We start from the raw sequence: 26,621 nt of genomic DNA on the forward strand, positions 1-26,621 counted from the left end.
AAAGGGCAAATAATAAACTTCGAAATGCAATTATAAGTAATTGTGACATTGAGTTAGTAAAAGCATTAGTGGAGATAGTGTTGAATACTCTACGAGGAAATCATAAGATATCAAAAAAGCAACTATATGCTCTAAAAAAGTATAAAAATGCATTACGTCTTATTTCATGTCCAAAACGGTCAATAAATTCTAAGAGAAAAGTTCTCATCCAAAAAGGAGGATTTTTACCTGTTTCAATAAGTTCATTGCTTTCGGGGATTTTTGGAAAAATATTGAACAATGCTTAAAAATAAGCATCAAATAACCAAAGTTATTTTAATGCATCCGAATGCATATCAAAAATTGGTAAATAATGCCCAGAAAAACGATTTAATAAATATAACGTTTTTGCCTATTTTAAATGATAAAAAAACTAGTGACTTTAATAAATGGATTAAAATACGTCAAGAATTGTGTTTCTATCAAAATAAAAAAAGAAATAAGACAGTGGAAATACGAACTTCTCAGAACAAACGACTTTCACCACCTCAAAGCATTGGAATACAAACACAAGACGAGTCAGTTTGGTTAGATGTAAAACCTAACACTTCCATTCTTAACAATACAAATAATGAGTCATCAAAAAGGGAACTCTCTATCACAAATGAGTTCACTGATTTACCTAACGACATCGATGATGAAGATTTTCTGACCGAAAAATCTTTCAACTCAAAACCTAATAAGCGTAAAGTTGAGGATACTTCATTTTTAGACACTCAAGCATCAAAAAAATCAGCATTGACTAAAGTGAAGCTTACTGATAAACAGCGAAAGCTAAGAGTAAAACTTAAGAGGTATAATAGTGAACCAAATCCATTTCAAGACTTTAAATACGTAAGTGGACGAGAAAAGTTGATGAGGGCTGTTAAAAACAGTAAGGCCGTGCAAATTGGAAATAACAAAATTAATTGGTTTTCCTATAATTAATAAACTGCAAAGAACGTAGAACTAACGAGGGGGAACGTTGTGAGTTGCTGCGAACACCGCAACTCTACGGTTATACCCGATACTAAGTCAGTATGGCTCTCCTCCGGCAGACGCCGCTAATATTAAACGACACGACAAAGAGTGCGTGCGAGAGAGACAGAAAATCAGTCTGAGCGTGACGTCGGGCGCTGCGTAGCCACTGCAAATTGATTTGTTCCTATTGGCTATAAAAATAATCTGATCTGATCCAGATTCAGCAATCTGATATATATGATCATTATCTATGATTCTGCGTTTTTAGTTTTCTCGTATCCTGAATATTGTGGATGCAACAGATTTTCGTCCTTTGTGGGGGCGGAAGGGGGTGGGGCGAAATTCTGAGATATACGTTTTATAGTGAGATCTAACAGAAGTGCGGATACCAAATTTGGTTACTCTAGCCTTAATAGTCTCTGAGATTTGTGAATATCCCCAGATTTTCATCCTTTGCGGGGGCGGAAGGGGGTGTGGCGAAATTTTGAAACAAACTCGTCTCGGTCCGATATATTAGGAGTGTGGATACCAAATTTGGTTGCTCTAGCTTTTGTAGTCTCTGAGATCTAGGCGCTAATGTTTTACTCTAAGCAAAGCCGCCTATGCTACGTGTGTGTTAGAGAGAGACAGGGCGAGAAAAAATGAAATTGTTTTCTTGATGCTGGCTATAATAATTATACGATCTAGTTCAGATTTTGCACTCTAGAAGATATAGTCATCTACGATTCTGCGTTTTTAGTTTTCTCGTATCGTCAAAATTGTGGATGCCACAGATTTTCGCCCTTTGTGGGGGCGGATGTGGGCGGGGCAAAGTTTTGAAATATTCTTGTAGCAGTGACATATCACAGAAGTCTGGATCCAAAACATCGTTGCTCTAGCTCTTATAGTCTTTGAGCACTAGGCGCTAATAGGGACGGACAGACGGACAGACGGACGGACGGACAGACGGACAGACGGACAGACGCACAGACGGACAGACAGACATGGCTCAATCGACTCGGCTATTGATGCTGATCAAGAATATATATACTTTATGGGGTCGGAAACGATTCCTTCTGGACGTTACACACATCCACTTTTACCACAAATCTAATATACCCCAATACTCATTTTGAGTATCGGGTATAATGACCACCCATATTGAATGTATGAAAAGCGAATTGGATCTCTTTGAGCCACATCCTACACAAAGCTCTATTCTGAGAACAGAAGAAGTTTCATATAACCCCATAGCTTCGTTGGACAGTGCTTCTTCAATTGAATTCGTTTGCTTAGGAAATGGGGAAACATATCGAGACCTATTAAGTGTTTACTTAAGACTTGTTGTGCAACTAAGAAAAAGTGATAATACCAACATTGAAGGAAACGATGTTGGAGTAGTGAATAATATTTTGCATTCAATGTTTAGTGTTCAAAGTGACCGCCACGATAATTAGATATTGATCTCTAACAACACTGCGCATGTGCCCTGCTGCATATCGATGTTCTCATATCGATGTTCTCATATCGATATTCTTCTTTCGGCGTCTGTCTCTTGCGTATGTTACTCGGAAGCACATATAATTCTGTATACTGATCTTCTGCTGTCTTACAAATAAAAAAACTTTAACAAGTTATGGGCCCAGACACCAATTCACCCAGAAACAGTATAAAACAGAAACAGTGAGAAACAATAAACATTGTTTGGTGCTTAGTGAAAAACAGTGCTATAAAAATGGCATAGACTCATTAGTGTATGTGTGTACATAGAAAGGCAAAAGAACAAGTTGAACAAATTCAACGGAGATTCGCATTATGTTTTTTTGATTAGAATTTTGCAGCGAATCGGACCGTTGCCGTGGTTTAAAGTCCAAAATAAAGCAGTCCCAACGGATCAAGAAACACAAAAGCGAACGGAGACTCAAGTGTGTATACCAAAAAGTGCGTATGCCAAGCCGCACAAAACCGCGAGTGTGTATACCCAAAAGTGTGTATACCAAGGCATAGAAAATCGCGAGTGTGTGTGTGTAAATAGCAACTCGGAGGGATACTTAAAAGAAAACGAAAAAACAAAAGAAAGAAATGGACAACAGTATTGTCGTCGTAGTTGCTTTGTGCATGAGACGATCCACAGTTACAAATTTTGCACTGTGGGACAATAAGTATAAAAAATGAGTGGAAATATGAATTTCAATATTCAGAAACTGGACGAAAACAATTATAGCACATGGGAAGTTTTGATGAGAAGTGTTATCATACAAAATGATTTGTGGCCAATCGTCAATGGTAAAATTGAGCTTAGTGAAAGTGCAACAAATGAGCAACGTGCAGCTTTTGAACTAAAGGATCAAAAGGCGTTGGCGTCAATTTTACTTTGTGTTAAATCGACCCAACTAAACAATATTAACGAGGGGGAACGTTGTGAGTTGCTGCGGACACCGCAACTCTACAGTTATACCCGATACTAAGTCAGTATGGCTCTCCTCCGGCAGACGCCGCTAATATTAAACGACACGACAAAGAGTGCGTGCGAGAGAGACAGAAAATCAGTCTGAGCGTGACGTCGGGCGCTGCGAAGCCAGTGCAAATTGATTTGTTCCTTTTGGCTATAAAAATTATCTGATCTGGTCCAGATTCAGCAATCTGATAGATATGGTCATTATCTATGATTCTGCGTTTTTAGTTTTCTCAAATGTGCAATATTGTGGATGCAACAGATTTTCGTCCTTTGTGGGGGCGGAAGGGGGTGGGGCGAAATTCTGAGATATACGTTTTATAGTGAGATCTAACAGAAGTGCGGATACCAAATTTGGTTACTCTAGCCTTAATAGTCTCTGAGATTTGTGGATGCCCCAGTTTTTCGTCCTTTGCGGGGGCGGAAGGGGGTGTTTCGAAATTTGGACACGAAACGGTCAAGGTCCGATATCACAGGAGTGTGGATACCAAATTTGGTTGCTCTGGCTCTTATAGGTTCTGAGATCCTTGAACTCATATTTTGCAATTGGCAAAGCCGACCATGAAACCTGTGTGTTAGAGAGAGACAGAGCGAGAAAGAATGAAATTGTTTTCTTGATTCTGGCTATAATAATTATACGATCTGGTTGAGATCTTACATTCTAAAACATATAGTCATCCTCTACGATTCTGCGTTTTTAGTTTTATCGTATATTCAAAACTGTGGATGCCACAGATTTACGTCCTTTGTGGGGGCGGAAGTGGTCGGGGCGAAGTTTTGAAATATTTTTGTAGCAGTGACATATCACAGAAGTCTGGATCCAAAACATCGTTGCTCTAGCTCTTATAGTCTTTGAGCACTAGGCGCTGAAGGGGACGGACAGACGGACGGACGGACGGACGGACAGACGGACAGACAGACAGGGCTCAATCGACTCGGCTATTGATGCTGATCAAGAATATATATACTTTATGGGGTCGGAAACGATTCCTTCTGGACGTTACACACATCCACTTTTAGCACAAATCTAATATACCCCAATACTCATTTTGAGTAACGGGTATAAAAATTGTGTATCGTCGTCACAGGCATGGTAAAAGCTAAATAAAATTCACAAGCCAAGCGGACCAGCAAGGGTAGTGCTTTTAATTAAACAATTGTTGACGTTAAAAATGTCGGATGGTATAAGTGCACAGGAATATTTGCGGAAATTCCAGGTGGTACACGAGGCTTTAGCAGAGGTCAACATAAAGGTTGATGAAAAGATCTTATCAGTTGTGTTGCTAAATGGTTTGCCTAAATCGTATGAAAGTTTTGTTGTTGCGATTGAGACGCGAGATGATTTGCCGAGCTTGAGCATGCTAAAAATAAAAATTTCTGAAGAAGCGAATAGGCAGGAAGATAGCATTAGCAAGGAAATTACAAGTAGCGCGGAACTACACGTCAGTTATGACAAAAAAAATTTTAAGAAAAACTTTAAGAAGGGCAAAAAGTGTTTTAAGTGCGGAAAGGAAGGGCATTTTAGATCGGAATGCCGTGCTAAAAGCAAGCAGGAAGAAGCATACAACAAGGGCGCAAACAGTAAAAGCGGGGAAAGATTGGGTACAATGCTTTGCGTAACCGAATATGCCAAAGTGGAACCAGAAAAATATGTACCAATCCTAAATTTAGCTAAGACAAATGACCAGATGTTAAATGCATGGTGCATAGACAGTGGCGCAACGGCGCATCTATGTTGTGACAAGGAACGCTTTGTGTCGTTCACGGAAGATAATCAAAAAGTATTTTTAGCCGGCGGTAAAGCACTTATTGCTGAAGGGCATGGAACTGTTCAAGTAAAGTTCGGTGATAGATCCGTTACGCTGGAAAAGGTTATCTTGGTACCAGATTTGCAGTACAATTTTATATCGGTCACAAAACTATTAAAACATGGAAAAAAAGTTGTGTTTGAGAATAATCAAGCGATGATTTTTGAAAACGGAAAAATAGTTATAAAGGCACATCTGGAAAATGGATTGTTTATGGTTCAGGACAATCAGGAAAAGTGTATGAACATTGTAAATGTTGAGGCAGATACATTCAAATGGCACAATAGGTTCGGCCATGTACATTTTGACGCATTAAAGGAAATGGTTAACAAGGAGATGGTAATAGGTCTCAAGGGCATATACAAGCCAAAGCAAGTGTGTGCAACATGCGCAAAAATTAAAATTTGCGTGCAACCATTTCAATCGAGCACAAACAGGTCAAAGGGCGTTCTAGACTTAATACATACTGATGTATGCGGTCCAATGCAAAAGCAGTCAATGGGAGGCAATCGATATTTCGCCACATTTATTGATGATTGTTCAAGATATGTATCAGTAAGTTTCCAAAAAAACCAAAGATCAGGTTTTCGAGGCTTTTAAAGAATTTAAAAGTCAAGTTGAGTGCCAAACTGGGAGAAAAGTCAAGGTTTTACGAAGTGACAATGGCCGAGAATACATATCAAACGTTTTTGATAATTACCTAAACCAAAATGGAATAAAGCGAAACTTAACAGTGCCATATACACTTCAACAAAACGGAGTTGCAGAAAGGGCCAACAGAACATTGGTAGAAATGGCAAGAAGTATGCTGCTGCATGCTGGGTTAAGTGAATGCTATTGGGCAGAAGCGATTCGAACTGCCACGTATTTGCGAAATAGAGTGGCAAGCAGCTGCTTGAGCGGTGTGACACATATGGACAGTTAGAAAGCCAGTGGTATCGCATTTAAGAGTTTTTGGCTCAGTAGCGATAGCTCTAGATAAAACAAAGAAATCAAAGTTCGCACAGAAAGGCTTAGAGTATATAATAGTGGGCTACTCGGATACAGCCAAAGCATACCGTTTGGTCAGTAAAGAAACCAGGAAACTCGTAGAGAGTAGGGATTGTAGTGGCCAGTTGTGACTCTAAAACTCCAGAGAACAGCTTGGGAAGTACGGCCCTCGCGTTTAACATTAACTCTGCTCTTTACAAAAACAAGATAAGAGATCAATTACAAGAGAGCAGTAGTTAAAGCTTCCATTGAAGAGCTTAATGTCTAATTTAGAGAAGCAGCGTGGATCTGTGGGAGTTATGTTTTAAAGCTTTACTAGAAATCATACGATTACTCCGTTAGTCGTGGAAGCTATGTGTAAGCTTTGCTTAGCATCGTACGATTACTCCGTTATCTAGGGAAGCAAGGTGTAAGCTTTGTCTAAAATCGTACGATTAACCCGTTGGTTGTGGAAGGTAAAGTTCCGATCGTAAGGGCTAATGCAAGTAATAGAACTTCTAGCTAGATCATTGCTATAGTGAAGCTGTGCGAATTCGGATGTGTCTTTTTATACAAATATATAGATCCAAGTGAATTTGAAAACGTTGTGCAATCAAACACGTGCCAAGTAAATTGAAGTTCTGGTGGACTACATTATTCCTTTTGGATTAAGAAAAAATAAAAGGTATTTGGACCTTACAATAGTGACACAGCTTTAACAGTCTCGTATCATAGGGCTGGAAATCTTACTACGTTCGACACTGGGAAAGAAAAACCAATTGACCCCCCCTCCAAGAACGAGGTCGTCAAAGTCCATCGATTTCTTAGTAGATCTGGGAAAGACCTCGGATTTCCCAGGAACCAGCATCTACATAAACCAACGATAACTACAACCAAATAAACCAGAAAGAGCCGTCCGAAGATATACTAGAGTGAAACCCGAAGTTATGTGGAGGCATACTTGAGCTGAAGTACATTTTGGAGTAAGACGAGAAGAATAGTTTTCTTGCGAATTCGGAGAAACTAATATGCCGCACTCGTCACCCTTCTCGCTTATGAATTAAGCGCGCGGCTAAGGCTTTCGCATGTAGTTCTTCGCAATGTGTGGAGTGGCTCTCAAACTGTGAAAATAAAACATTATTCTGCGGCGATCCACACTGCCGTTTAATAGTCGTCGTGTGAAAATGTACCAAAGTATTAGTTTTGAGTCTCGTCATGAGATTTTCCATTTATTAAAGATTAGGCTACGCACTAACTATTTTTGTATTGTCTAGACTTAAAAAGAAAAAAAAAAAAAAACCAATAATGGATATAATTACCCATAATTAGAAATTAGCGCAAATGAAAACCACATTTTTTTAAGATCCGCCGTTGAGTGGCAAATCGTCGTCGTACGGGTATGGAAATGGAAAGAAAATCGGTGTTTCATCCGAATCTCCCTTCCTCAGAATATGTTCCTACGTCGCCCCTTGAGCTCAACGGACACGCCGGATAATTCGTATAAAGTATGAGTGAGTTACGAAACTTCCTTAAACGGAATTCTCGAGTATTTTCGAAATATATATCTGTCTTATAAAACTTCTATTCCGGTATATAAAACAACCATATCCGTGCCATAATTTAAAGCGGATCGGCTACTAATTTTTCTTTCACGTTTGCCTTCTAGTTATATAATTATCATATTTTTCTCTTCTTTCCAATTTAATTTCTTTTACGCCATATTCTCTACACATAAGTCCTATATACATATACACATAGAACTAGGTATAACTGGATAATATTTCCTCCTTCTTTATTTAATTACTTTATGCTAATTTTATACTTATCTGGAAAACCATGAAGTCCAAACCCTTAAATTTTGAATTATTAAATAATAATTAGTAGATAATAATGGAACATTAAACCTTTCGTGTTTGTCCTGAGTAGAGCCTGAGGAAGTCCGATGATCAAATAGAGATGCGCTCGATTAGGGTTATGCTGTCGATTAAACATACAAAGGTAGGGAGGGTAGAGAAGGGGTCAAAGTCATCTGAGGTCCCCAAGAGCGACGGAATATAGCCTGACTATTTGTCGGTAGTCGGTTAAACAGTTAGTTAAAATTCACATTATTTTCTTTTTGATTTCTTTGGTAGAGTTCCTTTTGAACATTAATTCAAGTGTACCTAAAACATCTTTGCGAATGTGTTCGTATAGCAGATAGGAGAGTAGGAAAGATCCCACGACATTCCGGCGAGCTAGTTAGAGCATAGCTAGAGGTACACGTTCCGAAATCCTGCTATACTATTGGTGTCTGACCGTCAAAAAAAAGTATGTACAACCTCCATCCGTACATACAATCTCACACCTCTACGAATATGAATTTCTGGCACATTACATAGATTGGCGCCCAACGTGGGGCCAGAGTACGAGTTACTACTGGTTAAAACCCCCAAAAACTTTGCTCGTTGCAATTTTAAATTCCACATTAAAATTAATACTTCCCGTCCAACTACTGTAACGGAGGATATTGATGGAATTTTGGGTTTAAGATTCTGAGTTTCGGAATACCTAACCAAATAGAATCCGCCAGGTAGCAAGGGATGGAAACTGATATTTTTTTTTGTTACCAGAATTAATTTGCGAATATACGACAGCTATTCACAAAGGCGGATAGGTCGGCCAAATTATAATAGGATAACCCCAAAAGAGTTTATGAGGGAAGAGTATCGATGGCTTTCGGAAGTCTAATTTTCTAGATATAGATTTGGAAATTAGCCATTGCCAAGGTTACTGACCACCTAAACATACCATAGACCAATTTAGATTTCATTGAGGTTATATTCCGGCGACAAGCGAAAGCGTATATCGGAAGGAGTCAAGCTCGAAAAGGACAAATATTAGGTATTTAGGAAAATTTTGTAGAATTTATTGAAGCTTTGGTCCTATAATTAGGGATTTCCACATTTAGTGATCAGAACTCGTATTACTGGGTTACCTTAACATGTCACCAGTAAAACGTACCCCAGGGGCAAGGCGTCGGGTGACGTGGACGCCCAGATCTGTGGTATATGTCAAGAAGCCATAAGAAGAAGTCAACTAATATGTACTGCGTCTTGTGGGCACCGGTATCATGATACTTGCATGAAAGAATTCGTGAAAAATAACAGAAATTGCCCCGTATGTAGGGCGGAGTTGAATCCGGAGGAACTTTCGTTTGATGAGAATACTCTAGCAGCCGAATTACCACCCGACAGGGGTTCGGGTATAGTGCCGTTAGAAGGGGGATCCAACCCGGAGTCAAACGCTTCAGAGAGAGGACATCAAAAGTCAAGAGGGGCTAGGCCTAAACAGGGACGGGGAACTACATCGCGCAGAGGGATGCATACTAGGTTGCAGTCTCAACAATTTCGGGATAATTCTTTGGGCAGTATCAGCCATAGGTCGGGCGAAGGAGATATGCCGGAAAGAACCCTTGAGGTTATACAAGCCCTGATAAAAGGTGAGCAGAAAGATATGATGGTGGAGCTAAGTTCATTCGTTAAGAATTTGGTCGAAGAAAACCTACGCGGACAATTAGGTAGGATGACTATAGCTTCAGATAGCACGCCTGTGCAAGCGACAAGGCAAAATCACGAGCCTAATATAACAGGAAACTCGTTGTCTTCAGAAAATGAAAGGGAAAGGAGATTACCACATCCAAATGTCTCTAACAGGGCAATAGCTCCTGGGAAGGCCGCTAATATCTTAGCCAGTTGGCGACTAAAGTTTGACGGATCCAAAGACGCTATGCACGTCGACGAATTCCTGTACAGGGTTCGTTCACTTACATCCTCCACTTTAAATAACGATTACGAATTACTCTGTGACAATATGCATCTGCTTTTCTCGTCTAAAGCCAGCGATTGGTTTTGGAACTTCCATAGAAAGAACACAGTTTTCTTGGCAAACTTTTTCTGCCTCATTTAGACAACGATTCGATGATGCTAAAGATGATTTCGACTTGTGGGAGTTGATTAGAAAACGCCGTCAGAGAGAGGGTGAATCGTTTGACGATTACCAGACGGCCGTCGAAGAATTAGTGTCCAGGCTCTCACACGAGGTTAGCGAAAATAAGTTAGTAGACATTTTAAAACTTAACGCAAAAACGGCCCTCAGATATGAACTCTTGCATCTCAAAATCAGCGATCGAACTGGCCTGAGAGAAGAAGTTCGCAAGCATGAAAACTTCTGTAAAGACAACCATAACCCTTTTCCACGAGGTAAATTCAGCAAACCGAATGTAGCAGAAATACTTACGGACAATGAAGATATGGAGGAAGAAGACGTTTCGCAGATTTATCGTAAGAAACTAGTATGCTGGAACTGCGACCAGGAAGGGCATCGTTTTGATGATTGTTTAGGAGAAAGGCGAATTTTCTGCTATGGGTGTGGTGCTAAGGATATTTATAAACCTCGATGCGTCAAATGTAACCCAGCGAAAAACTCGAAACGGGATGTACCGACCGGAGCCCAGTCAGTACATCCGACCAAGAACAGCAACTAAACGAAAGTAAACCAACTACCTTAAGAGGGCTTTCCGAAGGGGTAGTTGACGTAAAACCGGATATGATACTACACCAAATTTGTACAGGTATAGATGTAGCGACTCAAACGATGGAGAGCAAAGAGTTAGATTCAGAAAATGTGAATACGTGGTTTGAATTGATAGTTAAGCCCAAACGATCGACGGTCCGGAGACGAGCGTTCTGGAAAAAGGTCAAATCGGTTCGAAAACGTTTAGTCTCAGCAGTTATTCTGAGTTCAGATAACCGATTGTACACGGAGGTAATGATCGAAGGGCAAACTTATAAGGCTTTGCTGGATTCAGGAGCAACCATTAGTTGTTTGGGTGGGAGAGCAGCAACCTTTTTAGCACATCACCCACAGTCTCAGAAGTGTTTGGGAACCATACGCACTGCCAGCAACGAAGCTTGTACCGTAGTGTCCAAATTGGTGGTCCCGATTGAATTCCGTAAAATAGTTAAGGAAGTAGAGTTCTTTATCATACCAGATTTAAAGCAAGATTTTTATTTAGGAGTTGACTTTTGGAAAGATTTCGGTCTTCTATCCCAATTATTGACCCGAGAAGGAACTGTGAGCTGTTTGGAGAATAGAGACGACACGATTATGAAGGAAACGCCTAAAATGCATTCCCTAAATGAAGAACAAAGGAACCAATTAGAGGCGGTAATAAGAACCTTCCCGTCATATGAATCCGACGGACTAGGTCGTACACACCTAATACAACATTCTATGGTAATCAATGCCGAAGTACCCGTCAAACAACGACATTGGCCCATTTCCCCGCGAAAGAGAAAGTGATGTTCGAAGAAGTAGAGAAGATGATTAAGCTGGGCGTGATAGAACCTTCAAATAGTCCATGGAGTAGCAATTGCGTCCTAGTAAAGAAAGGGAACAAGAATAGGTTATACCTTGATTCTCGAGAGATCAACAAATATACCCGAAAAGATGCATAACCCCTTCCCCATATAGATGGGATACTCAGTCGATTGCCACCTGCCAAATACATAACGGGACTCGATATGAAGCATGCTTATTGGCAAATTCCCCTAGAGGAGTCTTCACGCCAATACACCGCGTTTACCATACCTAACCGACCGCTGTATCAATACAAAGTTATGCCTTTTGGTCTAACCAATGCCTCACAAACCCTCTGTCGTTTAATGCATAAGGTAATACCTGCTAACTTGCGTACGAGAGTGTTTGTTTACCTCGATGACTTACTAATTTTATCAGACGATTTCGAATCCCATTTAATGTTACTGAGAGAAGTTGCAGTACACTTACGAAAGGCTAATCTTACGATAAACATTGCCAAGTCGCACTTTTGCATGCGTGAGATTAAGTATCTGGGGTTCATCATTGGATACGGACAGGTAAAGACGGATCCGAGTAAAATTGAAGCTATTAAAGAATTCCCCGTTCCCAAGACGGTAAAACAATTGCGACGATTCCTTGGTCTTGCTGGGTGGTACCGTCGTTTCGTTGACAATTATGCAACGGTAAGTTGCGCCCTCACAGAACTATTAAAGAAACCGAAAGCGTATGCGTGGAACCCTTTGGCCAATCAGGCATTTGAAAAACTTAAACAGTGCCTGACGTCAGCTCCCATTTTGTCTACTCCTGATTTCTCAAAACCCTTTTTGCTGTTATGTGATGCTAGTACTGTAGGAATTGGTTGTGTGTTAGCTCAGAAAAACGAAGAAGGAGAAGAATTACCCGTAGCATTCATGTCCGAGAAGCTATCTAAAGCTCAGAAAAACTACTCAGTCACGGAATTAGAATGTTTAGCGGTGATAAAGGGAATTAAAAAGTTTCGTGCTTATGTAGAAGGTCAGGCATTCGAGGTGATAACCGATCATGCCTCATTACAATGGCTTATGCGTCAGAAGGAGTTGTCTGGTAGATTAGCTCGATGGGCCATAAAACTACAGGGATTCTCTTTTGAGATAACGCACCGGAAGGGCTCACTAAACGTGGTAGCGGATGCCCTATCGCGTAAAGAGGAAATTACTGTTTCTGAAATGGAAGAGCAGGGTCCGATAGTTGATCTGTCTGCCGCAGAATTTAAATCACCAGAATATATGACCTTAATTGATAACATTCGCGCTAAGCAAGACAAATTACCAGACTTGAAGATTCTCAATGATTTTGTCTACAAAAGAACCGAACCTGATCAGGGAAATAATGGTGTAGATAATCTATCTTGAATATTGTGGATTCCTAGGGAACTCACCCAAGGTGTAATCTCGCGGGCTCATGATCCGCCCAATGCCGCTCACAGTGGAGTAGGGAAAACCATCGAAAAGATTAAAAGATATTTGTTTTGGCCAAAAATGAACAAGCAAATACGTGAGTATGTAACTCATTGTGAAGTGTGTCGTCACACCAAACACCCGAACACCGTGTTGAAACCACCCATGGGAAAACCAATGGTGTCTGATCGTCCGTTTCAAAAGCTTTATATGGATTTGCTGGGTCCATATCCCCGATCCAAGAAAGGGCATATTGGTTTACTTATTATCGTAGATCACTTCACAAAATTTCATTTCCTATGCCCCCTTAGGGTGTTTACTTCCAATCGGGTGTGCGATTACCTCGAAAATTATTTGTTCTGTACATTTGGAGTCCCCGAGGTGATATTAACAGATAACGGATCTCAATTCGTTTCTGGAGCCTTTCAGGCTTTTCTAACCCGCTTTGGGATACAACATATTCGTACGGCGATATATTCACCACAGGCGAATGCCAGTGAGAGACTCAAAAGATCGGTGTTAGCAGCTATAAGAGCTTACATAAGCCGGGATCATTCCACTTGGGATACCAAATTACCGGAAATCAGTGCTGCTCTCAGATCCAACATTCACCAAAGCACCGGGTACTCGCCCTATTTCCTAACCTTTGGACAAAATATGATTCTGAATGGCAAAGACTATGAGTTGCTTCGCCGCTTAAGACTCTTATCGGAGGATAGCCGCATTAGTTATCCGGAAGCACTACAAATTATTCGCGAATCGGCAAAGAAAAAGGTGAAAGAGTCACATGAACAAAATGCTAGGCGATATAATCTACGCTGTCGGAAAGTAGAGTTTAAGGTTGGAGAGCCAGTACTTGCCCGCAATTTCTGCCAAAGCAATGCTATTAAAAAGTTCAATGCAAAGTTAGCGCCGGTTTTTATTTCGGCAGTGGTATCTAGACGAGTTGGCTCATCCTATTATCAACTGAAGAACGAACAGGGTAAAAACTTAGGAATATTTCACCTCAAAGACATACAAGTGAAACACTAGGCAACTGTCCTTTTTCCGTTTAGGCTTCGCCAGTTAAAACTAGCGCTTCCTCAACTGTGGTGTAGTGGCCAGTTGTGACTCTAAAACTCCAGAGAACAGCTTGGGAAGTACGGCCCTCGCGTTTAACATTAACTCTGCTCTTTACAAAAACAAGATAAGAGATCAATTACAAGAGAGCAGTAGTTAAAGCTTCCATTGAAGAGCTTAATGTCTAATTTAGAGAAGCAGCGTGGATCTGTGGGAGTTATGTTTTAAAGCTTTACTAGAAATCATACGATTACTCCGTTAGTCGTGGAAGCTATGTGTAAGCTTTGCTTAGCATCGTACGATTACTCCGTTATCTAGGGAAGCAAGGTGTAAGCTTTGTCTAAAGTCGTACGATTACCCCGTTGGTTGTGGAAGGTAAAGTTCCGATCGTAAGGGCTAATGCAAGTAATAGAACTTCTAGCTAGATCATTGCTATAGTGAAGCTGTGCGAATTCGGATGTGTCTTTTTATACATATATATAGATCCAAGTGAATTTGAAAACGTTGTGCAATCAAACACGTGCCAAGTAAATTGAAGTTCTGGTGGACTACATTATTCCTTTTGGATTAAGAAAAAATAAAAGGTATTTGGACCTTACAATAGTGACACAGCTTTAACAGTCTCGTATCATAGGGCTGGAAATCTTACTACGTTCGACACTGGGAAAGAAAAACCAATTGACCCCCCTCCAAGAACGAGGTCGTCAAAGTCCATCGATTTCTTAGTAGATCTGGGAAAGACCTCGGATTTCCCAGGAACCAGCATCTACATAAACCAACGATAACTACAACCAAATAAACCAGAAAGAGCCGTCCGAAGATATACTAGAGTGAAACCCGAAGTTATGTGGAGGCATACTTGAGCTGAAGTACATTTTGGAGTAAGACGAGAAGAATAGTTTTCTTGCGAATTCGGAGAAACTAATATGCCGCACTCGTCACCCTTCTCGCTTATGAATTAAGCGCGCGGCTAAGGCTTTCGCATGTAGTTCTTCGCAATGTGTGGAGTGGCTCTCAAACTGTGAAAATAAAACATTATTCTGCGGCGATCCACACTGCCGTTTAATAGTCGTCGTGTGAAAATGTACCAAAGTATTAGTTTTGAGTCTCGTCATGAGATTTTCCATTTATTAAAGATTAGGCTACGCACTAACTATTTTTGTATTGTCTAGACTTAAAAAGAAAAAAAAAAAAAAACCAATAATGTATATAATTACCCATAATTAGAAATTAGCGCAAATGAAAACCACATTTTTTTAAGATCCGCCGTTGAGTGGCAAATCGTCGTCGTACGGGTATGGAAATGGAAAGAAAATCGGTGTTTCATCCGAATCTCCCTTCCTCAGAATATGTTCCTACGTCGCCCCTTGAGCTCAACGGACACGCCGGATAATTCGTATAAAGTATGAGTGAGTTACGAAACTTCCTTAAACGGAATTCTCGAGTATTTTCGAAATATGTATCTGTCTTATAAAACTTCTATTCCGGTATATAAAACAACCATATCCGTGCCATAATTTAAAGCGGATCGGCTGCTAACTTTACTTTCACGTTTGCCTTCTAGTTATATAATTATCATATTTTTCTCTTCTTTCCAATTTAATTTCTTTTACGCCATATTCTCTACACATAAGTCCTATATACATATACACATATAACTAGGTATAACTGGATACTATTTCCTCCTTCTTTATTTAATTACTTTATGCTAAGTTTATACTTATCTGGAAAACCATGAAGTCCAAACCCTTAAATTTTGAGTTATTAAATAATAATTAGTAGATAATAATGGAACATTAAACCTTTCGTGTTTGTCCTGAGTAGAGCCTGAGGAAGTCCGATGATCAAATAGAGATGCGCTCGATTAGGGGTATGCTGTCGATTAAACGGCATACAAAGGTAGGGAGGGAAGAGAAGGGGTCAAAGTCATCTGAGTTCCCCAAGAGCGACGGAATATAGCCTGACTATTTGTCGGTAGTCGGTTAAACAGTTAGTTAAAATTCACATTCTTTTCTTTTTGATTTCTTTTGTAGAGTTCCTTTTGAACATTAAATCAAGTGTACCTACAACATCTTTGCGAATGTGTTCGTATAGCAGATAGGAGAGTAGGAAAGATCCCACGACATTCCGGCGAGCTAGTTAGAGCATAGCTAGAGGTACACGTTTCGAAATCCTGCTATACTATTGGTGTCTGACCGTCAAAAAAAGTATGTACAACCTCCATCCGTACATACAATCTCACACCTCTACGAATATGAATTTCTGGCACATTACAGGATGTCATTTTTGTAGAGCCTGAAGGGGGCAAACTAGATGCATCATGTTCCAATGACATGGCATCAATTGAGGTTCAACAAAACCAGGACTCTGAACCCGAAATGGATAGCGAGCAATTTAAAGATCCAGAAAATGAGCCAGAAAATCAGGAGGAGATTAGGTCTAGTAATGACATTCTTGTAATTCCAGAACCAATAAGAGGACCAGGACGCCCAACCATAGTACGGACGGGCAAACCAGGACGACCAAGGAAGCAGTATCATATGCACAATGCGATACTGGCAGCAGAAGTACAAGTTCCACAAAACTACGCACAAGCTGAACGGTCTACTGAAGGCGAGATATGGAAAGCATCAATGAAGGACGAGTACGAATCTCTCGTGAAGAACGGCCCGTGGTCGCTTACTAAATTGACTAGCGGGAAAAAGTCCATTGGATGCAGATGGGTTTATGCAGTTAAGTCCAATCCGGATGGAAGCGTGAACAGGCTCAAATCACGTCTGGTGGCGAAAGGTTGTAGCCAACGCTACGGGATCGACTACAAGGAAACATTTGCACCAGTTGTACGCCACGCAACTATCAGGTTGATAATTGCACTTGCAGTCGAACATGGTCTCCACCTACATCAAATGGATGTTGTCACGGCGTATCTCAACGGCGAATTGGAAGATGAGGTTTTTATGAGACAACCTGAGGGCTTCATCAGCGAAGTTCACCCAAATCACGTTTTGAGGCTTCACAAAAGTATATATCGCCTAAAACAATCAGGAAGAGTGTGGAACTCTACGTTTGATGCAACGCTGAGACGCATTGGTTTTATACCGACTGTCAACGAACCCTGTCTGTATTGTAAGCCAGGTAAAAATATGTGTCTAATAGCTGTCTACGTAGATGACATTATTTTGGCGTGTAAGGACCTAGATGATATATCTGATATCAAGATAAAGATCGCAGCAGAATTTGATGTGGTTGACATCGGGCCTATGCAATACTTTTTAGGTATTGAGGTGAAACGTGAAGGCAGTACGGGTGCGATTTCAATCAGCCAACGGAAGTATATTAGAGAGTTGCTCGAACAGGACAATTTGAAAGATTGTCGACAGACGTCCACGCCTCTTGAAGCTGGTTACCAGGTGGCATGCAACAAAGAGGACTGCCGCAGGGTCGACATCACATCGTTCCAAAAGCTAATTGGAGAGTTATCTTATCTTGCTGTTATGACTCGTCCGGACATTGCGCATTCGGTGAACAAATTAGCACAACGTAACAAGGATCCTCATTCCGAGCATGAAGCGGCAGCCAAGCACATCCTTCGACATTTGGCATAAACTATCGACTGGGAGATATGCTACACAAAGCAAGGAAAGGCAATTGAGTGTTTTGTTGATGCAGATTGGGCAAGTGATATGATGAACCGAAAGTCATTCACTGGCTATGTATGCATGTTGGCAGGAGGAGCGGTTTCTTGGGAGTCAAGAAAGCAATCGACGGTTGCCCTCAGTTCCACGGAGGCAGAGTAATAGCCTTATCATCTGCAGCAAAAGAGGCGATATACTTTCGCAGCCTACTGATTGACTTGAAGCTGATGTCCAAGGAGTCAGCTATTCAGATGTACGGCGACAACATTGGAGCACAACAGCTTGCTAGAAACCCCATGTTTCATGCACGTACAAAGCACATCGACGTCAAGATACATCATACTCGAGAGGTTCTCAAGATAGGTGAAGTCAACATTGCGTATCTGCCAACCGATGAGATGATAGCAGATGTCCTCACAAAGAACTTAGCCAAGGTTAAGCACCATAAATTTGTATTCGCATTTGGTTTAAAAGATCGTTTATAAGTGCTTGACATGTTATTGAATATTAGTTAAGTATATTTAAAGTTTGTAAACATGCGTTGTGTTGAGGAGGAGTGCTCAAAGTGACCGCCACGATAATTAGATATTGATCTCTAACAACACTGCGCATGTGCCCTGCTGCATATCGATGTTCTCATATCGATATTCTTCTTTCGGCGTTTGTCTCTTGCGTATGTTACTCGGAAGCACATATAATTCTGTATACTGATCTTCTGCTGTCTTACAAATAAAATAACTTTAACATTTAGAAGTTTGTCCGTATATTTAAATAATATTTTGGTTTCTCAGAGTGATAATAACTATCATTATAGATCGTATTTGCAAACGATTTTAAACTATGGTAGTTGTTCGGTCAAACTCCTTTAAGGAACAAGTATTCAAATGACCCTCGTAAAATAGAGAGCCTACGCTCACTTTTTGTACTTACTCACCATAATTGTACTAAATTCACCACTGTATTCTCTCTCTTATGCCCAGTACTCAAGCACTAAGATTTGTAATAAAGAGTTATTCCCTAATACTCAACTGGATCGATCGACTTTTCTCTTTCTTGTATAGACTTTGATTCGTTTGCAGAAAAAACTAACACACCCCCATCCGTGAATTAACATTAATGCGGAAAACGCTCCGTGTACAAACATTTTGGCGCCCAACGTGGGGCATGTTTGTTATGTTAATTCTTCTGTGAACAATTAAACTAATCGCAATCTACAAAGGCAACAATTACAACATTCGCTCGTCTCGCAGCTGCAATCGAAAGTTCCGAAAACCGTATCAGAATTGTTCGTCTAGATCGCGGGATCGTTGTCCTCGCCTTGCTCTCGCCGTTCTCGCTTAATTTTATCATTCGCTTGTCACCCACAACGCATTCAACGGCGCTTGCATTCTCGGTTCGTTCGCTTTGCAGCTACCTGCTTTGGTCCATCGATCAACGCATTCTTTCTATTGGAATTCCACCGCTTCACTTTCGTTTTGCTTTCGTTGCCGCTGCTGGAACTTTTGCTTTTGCTTTCACCGTTGGTTTTGTGCTCTAGCTGCTGCTGCTTGCTGCGTTTTTTTGTTGTTGTTATTTTTGGAAGCTCTAGTTCTGTGTCAGCGTAATTACACTACACAACAAAATGATGACGCTCGAAGACTTAAAACGCCAACGGAGCAATATAAAACGAAATATAACTCGGATCAAATCTTTGGTAGATGCTAAATCGGAAACCCCGATATGCAATTATGAGCTTCGCTATCGGTTGAACATCTTAGAAACGTATTTCAAGAATGTTTTAAATGTCCAAGTTAATATTGAAGACCTTAGTCCGAATGATGAAGGACGGGCAGATTTGGAGGATACATACATAGCAATCAAGCTAGCCATAAGGGAAAAAATGGGAGGAGATCTGAACGCCAGCATTGTTGCGCCGGACTACCACCCACCGCCAGTGAAGTCATCGTTACCAAGGTTGTCGCTACCCACTTTCGACGGAACATATGCAAACTATAAGAATTTTATTCACTCGTTCGAGCAAATTGTTGTGCGTGAGTCTGGATTGTCTAATATAAAAAAGTTTAATTATTTGCTGACCTGCCTCACGGGGCCGGCATTAGATACAATTCAGGCATTCCAGGTTACAAGCGAAAACTATCCGAAGGCCCTAGCAAAACTCAAAGGCCGTTTTGATAATCCTACTCTTATATTTTTAGAAGGTATTGAGGCATTGTTTGCACTACAACCTGTGGAAAGGTCAAACAGTCAGCAGCTTCACAGCCTAGTGGATAAGGCATCCGCTATATTAAGCTCGCTGGAGTCCATCGGCAAACCTGAGAATATTGTTCACGCTATGGTTATATATATTATAATGGAAAAGTGTGATCAGCAAACTCGGAACAAGTGGAAGGAATCGCAGGACTACAAAACTCTGCCAACCTGGCTAGCATGCACACAGCTTTTGGAACGCCACTGTCAGTTTCTCCATTCGTCTGGAAACTCGGCTGCTACTTCGTCACAACGAAAGGCTGAATCCAATAAGTCAAATCGTCATTCTAATCACCAAATAAACTCGTCGTTTGCTATCACTAATCCGTCTTGTACACTTTGTTCTAGTTCTGGCCATAAGATCTCTAATTGCGCTCAGTTCAAGGCTATGAACAGCAACCAACGGTACGACAATGCAAAACGCCTCGGTCTCTGCATCAATTGTCTTGGAAATGGTCATAGAGTGGCGCAATGTTCATCGACTCATCGTTGCCGATCCTGTAATCGGAATCATCATTCATCTTTGCATCACTCTCAGCCGCAACAGCCACCCCAATCATCAGCAGGACAATCTTCAACTACTGAACCGGTACTCCAACCAGCGCAACCCTCCTGGCAAACAGCTCATCAAGCTGCTTCACATTCTCATATGGAGATCGCAGCAGATGATCAAATTTTGTTGGCAACAGCTATGGTTTTGGTAAAGGATGCCACAGGTGAATACAAACTCGGTAGAGCGTTGCTTGATTCATGCTCTCAGGTTAATTTTGTAACCGAAACCTTTGCACAAAAGCTTCGTCTTCGTCGTGAAAAACACCACATTGGAATTCGCAGTATAGGAGACTCCCTTACTAGTTTGAAGGCTCGTACGACTACCTCTATTAAATCACGTACTTCCGGCTATCAGCTCACTCTCCAGCTTGGAATCACATCCCATATTGCCTACCAGCCAGATAGTGAGATCGACATATCGAATTGTAATCTACCAGCTAACACTCTATTGGCTGAAGAATCGTTCTATTGGTCTAAACGTATTGATTTGTTACTGGGGACCGAAGCCTTCTATGGAGCTCTAGCTGTTGGCCAGATTCGCATTGGTCCAAATCTTCCCACTTTGCAGAAGACTCTTTTTGGTTGGGTTGTTGCTGGGAGGTACCAGCGGCAATATAACAGACAGCCACCATTGTGCTTGGCGACTGTAGAAGAGTCGATCGACAAGAATTTGCAGCAATTATGGAAAGTGGACTCATTTGTCGATCCAAGCGCTAGAATGCTCCCAAATCATCGTCGCTGTGAGGACCATTTCAGGGACACAACACATCAGGATGCCAGTGGGCGGATTGTCGTTCGCTTGCCATTTCAAGAAGATCCAAGTTGTCTTGGAAGTTCCTTCGATACAGCTCGAACTCGATTTTTTGCCATTGAGAGACGTCTCGCTCGTCTACCGGAAATTCGCTCGCAGTATATCTCGTTCATGCAGGAATATGAAAGTCTCGGCCATATGTCCCTCGTACTGAATCCTAACTTGGAAGAACCGCATTATTATATACCCCACCATTTCGTTCTGAAACCAAGCAGTACCTCGACGAAGCTCAGATTTGTCTTTGACGCCTCTTGCCGTACAACATCTCAAAGGTCACTTAACGATCTACTTTTAGTCGTCCCTACCATTCAGGATGAGTTGTACTTGCAATTGCTGCGGTTCCGCATGCATAGGTTCGGCATCACAGCCGACGTCACAAAAATGTACAGGCAGGTACTTGTGAGTGAGAAGGATAGAAAATTCCAGTACATTTTGTGGCGAGCATCTCCAAATACGGATCTTCAAACCTACCAACTCAATACAGTGACATATGGGACTGCGTCTGCCCCATTTCTTGCAACTCGTAGTTTGCATTACTTGGCTGAGGATTGTAAGGATGCATGGCCATTAGGGGCTGCTGCTGTTAAAACTGCATTTTATGTTGATGACCTTTTGTGTGGGGCTGGTGATATAGATACACTCTTCAAACTAAAAACTGAAATCACATCAACTCTCGCTCGTGGTCAGTTTCCATTATGCAAGTGGCATTCAAATCATCCAGGCGTGATGGAAGACGAATCTACCAAGGAATTAAACATTTCAGAAAACTCAGTCAGCAGCACACTCGGCTTAACTTGGCATCAACGAAGAGATGCATTAAGTTTCACATTTAATCCAAAGGAAGTCTATCCCACTACCACAAAACGAACAATTTTGTCTACTGCGTCGTCGCTATTCGATCTAATCGGTCTGCTATCACCGTTAGTCATTGTCTCTAAGATCATTCTTCAGGAGTTGTCCCTTCTGAAACTCGACTGGGACGAGTCTGTCCCCAGAACTTAAGCCACGCATGGAGCAAGTGTTTGGAATCGCTGAATTCACTGTCGTCACTAGCGGTACCTCGTTTTTGTTTGCAGCATGATACTAGGAGCATTCAAATACATGGATTTTGCGACGCATCGATTCGGGCATACGGCTGCTGTGTTTATGTGCGCACGGAGAATTCGCTTGGACAGGTCACAGTGAAATTGTTCACTTCTAAGTCTAGAGTAGCACCAGTGAAGAAACAGTCTCTTCCGAAGCTTGAACTATGCGGCGCACATCTACTTTCTCAGTTGTATAACAAAGTCAAGGCCATATTCAGTAAACACACTATCACATCTTATTTTTGGAGCGACTCACAGCTCGTATTGCATTGGTTGCAACAACACTCAGTCACCTTATCGACCTTTGTTGGAAATCGAGTGTCCGATATTCAGGACTTAACGTCTGATGGAAAATGGCGCTATGTGCCAACACATCAAAACCCTGCTGATATTCTGTCGCGAGTCTCCATGGTTTTCGGGTCCTACGTTTCTAGTCGAAGATTCACTAAGCTGGCCCGCCACTGGTGGAAAACTTGATATTGACATGGACGTGGTTAACTCGGAGAATCGGAAAAGTTTGTTTGCTGCCGTACACGAGACAAATAATATCCTCAACATCGTCGATAATATCAGCTCGTACACTCACAGTCTGCGTCTCATTGCTTGGATGATTAGGTTCATAAGGAGATGTCGGAAGCAATCGACGTTTACCACAACCTCACCGACGCCAGATGAACTTCGTTTTGCTTCACATTGCCTTATTTGGAACATTCAACAAACTCATTTTGTAGAGGACATCCGTTTACTTCAGAAGCAAAAACCATTAAAAAGCAGCTTAAAGTTTCTTACTCCCTTTTTAGAAGTCGTGAACGGATTCGAACTTATCAAGGTTGGTGGACGTTTGGAATACTCAGACCTACAAGACGGTCAAAAACATCCGTTGCTGCTGCCTAGTCAGTCCAAATTTGTATGGAACTATATTCGCCATTTGCATCTTCGGAACTATCACGCTGGACCTAAAGCCCTAGTCGCTCTCATTCGTTTGGAGTATTGGATCGTTAACGCCAGAGACTTGGCACGTAGAATTGTTCGCTCCTGTGTACACTGCGTTCGCTACAGACCGAAGCTGCTACAACAACTCATGGGCTCATTACCGCCTACGCGACTCGCTCCGGCTCGACCCTTTGAACGCTGTGGAGTTGACTTTTGTGGACCCATCAACACATATCTACGCATTCGAGGAAAGGGACCTACAAAAGCATACATAGCCGTGTTCGTTTGCCTTCTCACCAAGGCCGTTCACATCGAAGTAGTCTCTGATTTGTCAACAAAGGCGTTCTTAAACGCATTGAAACGGATGGGAGGTCGTCGCAAGCTGCCGACAGACATCTTCTGCGATAATGCCACTAACTTTGTAGGGGCATCGAATCAACTGCAGGAACTAAAAAAGTTTATGTTTTTAAAGCAGACCCAAGATGCAATCTATAAATTTTGCGCATCTGACTTTATTAATTTCCATTTTATTCCCCCCAGGGCACCTCATTTCGGAGGCCTTTGGGAAGCGGCAGTCAAGAGTGCAAAGGGGCTGTTAAATCGTACGCTGGCCAACACCAGGTTCACCTTCGAAGAGTTGAGCACTGTCGTCGTCGAGATAGAATCGATCCTCAACTCGCGCCCGCTATCGCCGCTTTCGTCAGAGCCAAATGACTATAGCACTCTCACGGCTGGTCATCTCTTGGTTGGCGAATCATTGCGATCACTACCTGAAAGGTCCCTCGAGAATATCAAGCTGTCAAGTATGGACCGCTACGATGCGATTACGGCCGTCAAGCAACGGTTTTGGAAGCAATGGTCTGCTGACTATGTCAACGAATTACGATCGCGCACGAAGTGGACAGCACCCTCAACGAACCTCACCGAGGGCACGTTGGTCATCATCCATGAGGACAACCTGCCACCGCTACGCTGGAAACTAGGCCGAGTGCAGTCTACTGTGCTTGGGAAGGATGGACTTGTACGGGTGGTGAACCTCCGCACTGCAAATGGAACATGTTGCAGGCCAATACACAAGTTGGCAATTCTTCCGGTGGTTTGAAAGCAGTCCTTTCAACGGGGCCGGGATGTTCGGTCAAACTCCTTTAAGGAACAAGTATTCAAATGACCCTCGTAAAATAGAGAGCCTACGCTCACTTTTTGTATTTACTCACCATAATTGTACTAAATTCACCACTGTATTCTCTCTCTTATGCCCAGTACTCAAGCACTAAGATTTGTAATAAAGAGTTATTCCCTAATACTCAACTGGATCGATCGACTTTTCTCTTTCTTGTATAGACTTTGATTCGTTTGCAGAAAAAACTAACACACCCCCATCCGTGAATTAACATTAATGCGGAAAACGCTCCGTGTACAAACAGTAGTGATGCCAGTGAAAGTCACTTAGCCACTCAAGGTTATTATCCTAATTATGGTAAATTAATATCTGGTAGATACGTTAACACCGATGGATCCATTATGCTCAAAAATATTTTTCAAAACAGTAATAAGGTTGAACTATTCGGAAAAGTTCATGGAGATATATTTAATCAACCAAAACTGCTTATAAATAATGTAGATTTGAGGATTACTTTTAACATTGAAAAAAAGGCATTTTATTTAATGGAATCTGAAACTGAATCAAATCTTAAAATATTGGAGGCCCAACTATTCATGAACCACGTAACTATTAATCCGAGCATTTTATTGGCTCATCATCATTGTTCGGAGCAGAACCCAGCCGATTAGCTGCTTGCCAAATAGCACCTAATTCTTGGCCCTCAGCCGCTTATTTTGTTTGTTACTTATGTCTATGTCACTCATTTGTTTGTTAAAGCTCTGCGCTTGCTTGCCCTGCTAAACGCTCTCTGCCAGCTCGCTCTTCGCTATCTCCGCTTTGCGTCTGCCTACCGACGTCGGCCGAGCGAAGCTGCGCTTAGCGATCGGAGCGGCAATGTAAAGGGCAGGCAAGCCACACTTGCAATTTGGATGTCACGCATTAAAGAACATATCGTAATTTTATTTCTGCGCCGAGTTTTGTTTAATTCGAAATAATTAGTCGGCCGATTGGGGATAAAAAACATTATCTCCACATAAAATTTGGTGCCCCCGAAGTGATCGAAGAGTTGCAGTGTCAATTAATAATCATTCGCGATCGACATTCGTTAGCCCTAGCAAATTTTCGGCGGTTAAGCACAATTCGGTGCTAAAACACACTTACATACACCTACATACACGCATTGCTGGCTATTAATTTCTCTGTCGCGACAATTCGGTCAGTGCAGTGCGGTAGGCAGTGCAGCGAACTCACTAATACACACAAGCGGAGTACAAAGCGGAATCGGACAGCTCGCACAGCCGCACAGCTAAAGGCATTAGCTGTAATCCCTTTGCTTTCGGTTCCCACGTTTATACGTATACAGGGTGTCTTTTTCGGTCGTGCTGAGTGACTCTTTTAAAACCTCAACATGGCAGCACCTGAGCCTACCAATGTCGCGAACGCAGCAATGCCGAGTGATGTAGATTTCTACAAGCACAAGGCCGAGTCCATCGCGCGCCAACTAAAGGCCATGGATCGCTTTCTTACCAAGGAAGAGCTTGCCGAGTTAGATGAGGCAGAACTTCAAGCTCGCTTAGAGCAAATCGAGCGAATGAATGCGGATTTCGATGCCGCTCAAACGAGCCTTGAAAGGCTGGATTTCCTGCAGTTAGCCCATGATGCCCGGCTGGACTTTTCGAATGTTTATGTCAAGGTTAGGTCCAGGCTGTCGCGGGAGTTGATGGCTGCTCGCACGGTAAATGTTGCCAATTCAACGGCTCGGCATACTCTCGAGGGGAATTCGTCGTTGTTCGCCTATAATAGTACAGGCCGTTCTCGAATGCCCGAGTTGCAGCTTCCGCGATTCAGTGGGAGCTACATGGATTGGCCAGAATTCCACGCGATGTTTTCGACAATGGTGCACAAAGACCATCGTATACCAATCATCGAAAAATTCCAATATCTTCGTGGATGTCTAGATGGTGCTGCGCTGGATACGATTCGTTCCTTGGAACTTTCTGAGGAGAATTACGACAAGGCGTTGAATTTACTAATGTTGCGATTCGATAATAAACTGTTACATTTTCAGGCACACGTCAAGGCTATTTTCGGGCTGCAAGGGGTGGAGAAGGGCTCGGCTATCGGCTTGCGCGCGCTCAGCGATAAAATCAATTCGCACTTGCGTGCACTTCAGACCTTGGCGACCCCGCAGGA

This window comes from Drosophila miranda, assembly GCF_003369915.1.
Source record: "Drosophila miranda strain MSH22 chromosome Y unlocalized genomic scaffold, D.miranda_PacBio2.1 Contig_Y2_pilon, whole genome shotgun sequence".
NCBI lineage: Eukaryota > Metazoa > Arthropoda > Insecta > Diptera > Drosophilidae > Drosophila > Drosophila miranda.